The sequence below is a fragment of the Lithobates pipiens genome, unplaced genomic scaffold, assembly GCF_037356315.1.
Source record: "Lithobates pipiens isolate NorthernLeopardFrog02 unplaced genomic scaffold, aLitPip1_a1.2 Scaffold_28, whole genome shotgun sequence".
Lineage (NCBI taxonomy): Eukaryota > Metazoa > Chordata > Amphibia > Anura > Ranidae > Lithobates > Lithobates pipiens.
In genome coordinates, this window is record NW_027507789.1 from 129,332,199 (window position 1) to 129,338,642 (window position 6,444).

General features: G+C 44.5%; 2 non-coding genes across 2 annotated transcripts; both read right to left on the bottom strand.

Moving 5' to 3' along the window:
- Positions 1–5,629: 5,629 nt before the first annotated feature.
- Positions 5,630–5,711, bottom strand: TRNAL-AAG (transfer RNA leucine (anticodon AAG)). The gene has a single exon. It is a non-coding gene; the product is annotated as a tRNA-Leu (tRNA).
- A 575-nt stretch (positions 5,712–6,286) lies between these two features.
- Positions 6,287–6,368, bottom strand: TRNAL-UAG (transfer RNA leucine (anticodon UAG)). Its single transcript has one exon. It is a non-coding gene; the product is annotated as a tRNA-Leu (tRNA).
- Between the last annotated feature and the right edge of the window lie 76 nt (positions 6,369–6,444).

Genomic DNA, 6,444 nt, shown 5'->3' on the forward strand with positions numbered 1-6,444 from the left:
CAACCCGCCAATGGTCGGGGTCGGGTGATATGTCCAGATCTTTTTCCCAGGACAGTATGTTTGGAGTTTTGAGGAACTCTAGTTTGGATTGTAATAGATTGTAGATAAGAGATATGCCTCTTCGTTTACTGTGTTGTGACGTCAGAAACTGCCATACCTGGGTGTTTATTTGTATAACCGGAATGGAATGTTTAGTTAAGAATGATGAGACTTGCTTATACAGCATAATATGAGAGGTAGGTAGATTATATTTACTCTGTAAAATGTTAAAAGGCATCAAAGTGCCATTGTCAAGAAGATCCTCCACTGTTTCTATTCCTAAATCTATCCATTTGTGAATATGACTATAGGGAAGAAGTATACTTAGTGTCTGCAGTGGAATTTTTAAGGCGGTGAGTTTATCTGCATGATTAGGTTGGGACATAAGGTACCTCCACGCAAGAAGTGTGGCCTTAGTGGTTGGAGACAGGGATGTAAGCGACAGTTGTTTCCAGGAATCTGCTATCAGTAGTAAACTTAAAGGATACGCCTTATTGACAGACGCTTCTATATTCACCCATAATGGGGGAGACGATTCCTGGAACCAGCTTTTGGACTGTGCAAGAAGAGAAGCCCAGTAATAATCTTTTAGATCCGGGAGCCCCATCCCCCCTCCTTTCTTATGCCTAGTAAGAATAGCATGTGAGCAGCGAGCTCTTTTCCCTTGCCAGATATACAACTTGAGGGATCTGTTCAGTTCGTTGAAATAGGAGGCTTTAAATGGAATGGGAAGTGTTCTGAACACGTACAATATTTTGGAGAGAATGATCATTTTATAGGATGCAATTCTGCCCGCCCAGGAGAGTTCAGTTTTGGCCATATTGTCCAGTGATTTCCGAATTTCCGAAGTCAACAGTTTAATATTAATCTCGGCTATCCGTGAGGTATTGGCCGCAAGCTGAACCCCCAGGTATGGAATAGATTTCTCTGCCCACATATATGGGAAGGCAGATTTTAAACTAGTTTTAGTAAGATGATGAACGCCTAAATCTAATATTAGGGACTTATTGAAATTTACTTTATAGTAAGATAGTTTACCAAATTCATTGAGAATGTTGTGGGCGAATTGGAGTGAGAGAGAGGGGTTGGTGAGCAATAGTATAACGTCATCCGCAAAGAGACTTATGACATGGTTAACCCTATTGAACTTAAAGCCTGATATATGGGGATGGGCACGAATGGTCTCCGCCAAGGGCTCCATCATTAGATTAAAAATTGATGGCGATAATGGGCACCCCTGGCGGGTTCCATTCGTTATTTTAAATTCCTTTGATAATAGTCCTGAAGTGTAGACCTGCGCTATTGGGTTTGAATAAAGGGCCATAATAGCTGATAGAGATTCTCCTTGAAAACCGAATTTCCGCAAGACTGCCTCCATATAGCCCCAGTGGACCCTATCGAACGCCTTCTCTGCGTCCACTGACAGGAGCAGAGAAGGCGTTCCCCGGGTCTCAGCTTGATCAATGATATTCAAAAGGCGTCTTGTGGCATCTGATGCCTGACGGCCTTTGGTGAAGCCCGTCTGATCTGGCTTCACCAAGTCTGGGATAAGATCATATAATCTGTTAGCGAGCATCTTTGCGTAAATTTTTACATCTCCATTGAGAAGAGAGATGGGGCGGAAATTTGCAGGCATGTCGGGGGTTTTGCCTGGTTTTGGTAGTGTGATTACATAAGCTTTTAACATTTCAGGTGGGAAGGAACCTTTTTTCCTGGCTTCGTTGAATAATGATATGAGGTTTGGGGTCAAAATCTTGATAAAGGTTTTGTAATATCCATTGGATAAACCGTCTGGGCCAGGAGCTTTATTAAGGGGGAGGGATGCTATGGCTTTTTCTAATTCTGGAATTGAGAACGGGTCATTCAAAGTTTGAAGCTGGGACTCTGATAGTGAGGGTAGATTGATAGTAGCTAAAAATTTGGCTATATCCTCTCTATTAGGTTGGGTGACATTGGGGTCGTTTCTTAAGTTATATAGTGACGAGTAGTAGTCCGCGAATGCATTAGCGATTTTCTGTGGGTTTTCTATTTTCTTGGATACGTCTGGGTAGTACAAATGGGGGATTACCGTTTTGGATCTTCTTTGTTTTAGTCTATTCGCTAGAAGTTTACCTGCCTTGTTGTTATTAGCATAGTAGTTTAATTTTAGCTTGTTCATATATTGGTCGTGTTGAGTGCAAAATAGTTCCCTGAGTTGTGAGCGAGTGTTGGCTAGGTTCGAGGCAGTGGCAGTTGTAGGAGTGAGTTGGTTCTCTTTTTCAAGCTTACGTAGTGCGGCTGTGAGTTCTGTAATCTTAGCCGAGCAGGCCTTGTGGGCTATTGTGTTCAATTTGATAAGGATTCCCCGGATATAAGCCTTGTGGGCATTCCAATTTGTAAAGGGGTTCGTGTCAGCGGGGGTATTAAAGTGAAAGAATTCTTTCAACTGGTTGGCGATGTCTTTTTGTAGTTTAGGATCCTGTATAATATAGTCATTGCAATGCCATAACCGGGCTGCGGCAAAAGCACTCCCACCATCTATTTGGAGAAGCACTGGGGCGTGGTCTGACCACGTGATATCATAAATTGCAGAGTGGGAGATTCTCTGCAACAGCAACTTATCTACTAAGAACATATCCAACCTGGAATATGAGTTGTGTCGGGGAGAGTAATAAGTATACATTCTATCGTTTGCATTTAAACAGCGCCACGCATCATACAAATCTTCTTTGATAAGAAGGTCCCGAAAATTTGGGTTACGATTTGTGGTGCGGGAGGAAGAGTCTAGATTATCATCTACTACCATATTGAAGTCACCACAAATTAATATACTCCCAACTCGCATCTCTGATATTTTTTTGGTGACACGTTTTACAAATTGGAGTTGATGCGAGTTGGGAGCATATATACATGATAATGTGATAGGGAGCTTATTTATGGTACAAACCAGAATAATGTATCGACCATCTGGGTCGCAAAAGGAGTCTTTCAGTTCAAATACCACCGTATCTCTCACTGCGAGCATCACTCCTCTCTTCTTCGCCGAAGCAGATGACAGGAACACATGCGGGAAGTTCGGGTGAGAACATCTAGGCGTAGCTGCAATATTAAAGTGAGTCTCTTGGACTGCTAGAATGTCTGCTTTGTGCTGGATAGCCTCTCTCCGTAGGGATCTTCTTTTAGCCGGGTGGTTAAGGCCCCGTGCGTTGATCGTCAAGATCTTAAATGACATTCAAATTTGTGGGGCGATAAGGCAGTCGATGGTGACCTTGGTCGTGGGTAGTTGGCATAATAGTTTCGTAGTTGGAAAGGGTTCAGATGTAACAGTCAGTATGTCCTCCAATAAATGTTTAGTTAGGCATGGAGCAAAATCAAAGCATAGGTAGAACTTCGTGACAGTCAATATCCAGGATGACTGCCAAGAGTAGCGGTGAGGAAGGCAAACAATCAGAAACAGGGTAATGTCCAGAACTGTCTTCGGAGATGTTGGGAAATTGACAGCTGCGAGCATAGTAGCCAAGTATAATCTCCAAAATGTCAAGAAAAAACAAAAAGAAAACAAACGGAAAACTTTCAAAAACATACAAATAAGTCCAGACGGACCAGACAGACTGGCCGCCCAACTGTAGGGAGCTGCGGTACGGTGTACGGTACCTTAGGCCTTCGGGGAGCCCTACTGTGCGTAGTAGGTCGCGTTATGCTGGGTTAATCAGGTACGCCTCGAATTGGGTCTTCTGCGCTGTTGTAATTGCCATTCTTGGTGTACTTTACCAGGTGGGGTCTTGTGCAGCGGAGGTGAATCTTCACTTGTGTCAGGCGGTAGGATTTGCCACTGGCGGATAAGGCGTATGCCATCTTCCAATGAGGTAATCAAGTGAGTGGTGCCCTGATGAGAAACAATCAATTTAGCCGGATATTTCCATTTATACATTATTTTGTGGTTTCTAAGCGCTTTGGTGACTGTCGCCATGTTACGTCGCAGTTGCAGTGTGTATTGCGAAAGGTCCGGGAGCACTTGTAAGTTTGCAGCTTGTTCTGGAATGTTCTCCGCTTTGCGGAAGGCATCCAAAAGTAGTTCCTTAGTCTGGAAGAAATGGATTCGCAGGAGTACATCTCTCGGGACTTCTTGCGGCAAGAAGGAGGGTTTGGGAACTCTGTGAATCCTATCTATCTTCAGATCTAATGGGGACAATGATGGTGCTACAGCATGGAATAGGTCTGTGGCATAGGACTGAAGCTGTTGCGTCGTGACAGTTTCCGGTATGCCCCTTATTTTCAAATTGTTCCTGCGGGAACGGTCCTCGAGGTCTGCTAATTTCGCTTGTATTTTAGAAATAGAGTCCTGCTGGGACATATGGGAGTCAACAAGTGCATTGAAAGATACCGTAACATCACTCATCTGTGTTTCAACTTGATGCACCCTGCCTCCCAATTCAGTGATTTCAGCTCTACATTGTTGGAGGCACGACAACATATCAGACTGTAGCGATGATCTAAGCGACATGAGCATTTCTTTGAGTGTAATATCCGATATCGATTGCCCTGTAGTTGGAAACATGGCGATTGGATCCACTGGGGAGTTTGAGCCTGGGTCCTTGTCATGGGCACCACTCACCTCCATGTCCAGGGCCGAGTACTTATTGCGATGTGCGGGGATATCTGGATCAAGCCTGGGCTTGGATTTCGCCGGGCTTCTCGTTGTGGGAGAGTCACATGGAGAGGAACTGCCACTGCTCCGTGTGGCTTGCATAGTTTGTTCGACATCCGCGTTCCTCTCCTTCTCCTTCCGCAGCACTTCCGGACCGGAAGGTGGCACTGGAGCGCTTGAGGCTGGCCTGTGATTATGTCTCTCGTCGCCATTTTCCTGTGGTCCGCGGGAGACAGCCGGAAAAAAATCCGGTAATTTAAGCATTTTCTCCGCCGCGCGGAGCTTTTTCTTCATGTCCCCGGGACCGCTCGCTTCTACGGCGGATTGTCAAGCCGAGGCGGCGATTCCGGCGTGCGACCAAGCGTCGATATTTCGATGGTTCCCCGTCGGCCGAGCGGAGCTCTAAGCACTTGCGGCCATCATGTTCGGCGGTCGCTACGCCCCCATATGTGTGTCATATTAATGTAACATGTGTGTGACATGCATGGCATATGTGTGTAGCATGTATGTGATGTGTATGACATGTATGTTATATGTGTGTAATATGTGTAACATGCATGTGACATGTGTGTAAAATTGTGTCTAAATGGTGTGTAACATGAGTGTGACATGTATGTAACATGCATGCAACATGTATATCATATGTATGTAACATTTGTGTAATATGTGTGAACTATGTGTGTAATATGTAAGTAGCACGTGTGTCACATGTGTGTAACATGTATGTCATATGTGTGTAGTGTGTGTAGCATGTATGTAATATGTGCACAACATGCATATTATATGTATGTATCATGTATCAAACAAAACATGCAATGATTGCAGCTTTTCTAATGCTGCTAAAGCAGAGAGGTAAGTGTTTTTTGAGATTCCAGTGAGTTGGGAAAGGAACTGCAGTAAATTGCAGGAGCAAGATCAGAGAAGCTTGAGCCCTAGAGGGTAGGGATTTTGTTAAAAGGAGTTTGGCAGCAGTGGGATTCGAACCCACGCCTCCAAAGAGACTGGAGCCTTAATCCAGCGCCTTAGACCGCTCGGCCATGCTACCCATAAAAGTGAACACGTTATCGACTAAAATCGGGTGGGACATTCCATGCTCTGCATTCATTGCTTGAGCTGGAGGCCTCAGAACTCTAAACTACAAGTATTCACCACTTTATCCATTATAAAAGGTAGTTGAAGTTTCACGGAGATGGCCAAGATGCCACCTTATGTGTTTCAGTCCTCTTTCTGAGGCAGCAGGTGGTGGTCACTTTACACTTGAGAGTGGACTTTGGGTGCAGCATTCTGTGGCAAGTTCACTTGGCACTCTGCTGAAAAGTGTGCCAGCTTTTCATTAGTACTGCTTGTTTTTTGGTGTGCACACTTAAAGTGTTAATGTGGAATCTAGCTTACAGGAGAGGTAATCACGTTCAGTTGGACTTGTTTTGTAACGTTGACAAGATTTCACTAGTCATCTCATCAAAAGTGTGCCCTTTTGGAAGACTTTTCAACCAAAGCATGCAATTTCCTAATGCTGCTGTTCTGAGATTCCAGTGTGTTGAGCAAAGGAATGCCAGCAAAGTGCAGCAGAAACTTCAGAGACGCTTGAGCAATCAAGGATAGGCATTTGTTAAAAGAGCTTGGCAGCAGTGGGATTTGAACCCACGCCTCCAAAGAGACTGGAGCCTAAATCCAGCGCCTTAGACCGCTCGGCCATGCTACCTGTGAAAGTGCTCTTGCTAAGGACTAAAAAGAGGCATGACAGTCTACATTCCATGCTCTGCATTCATTGTTTGTAT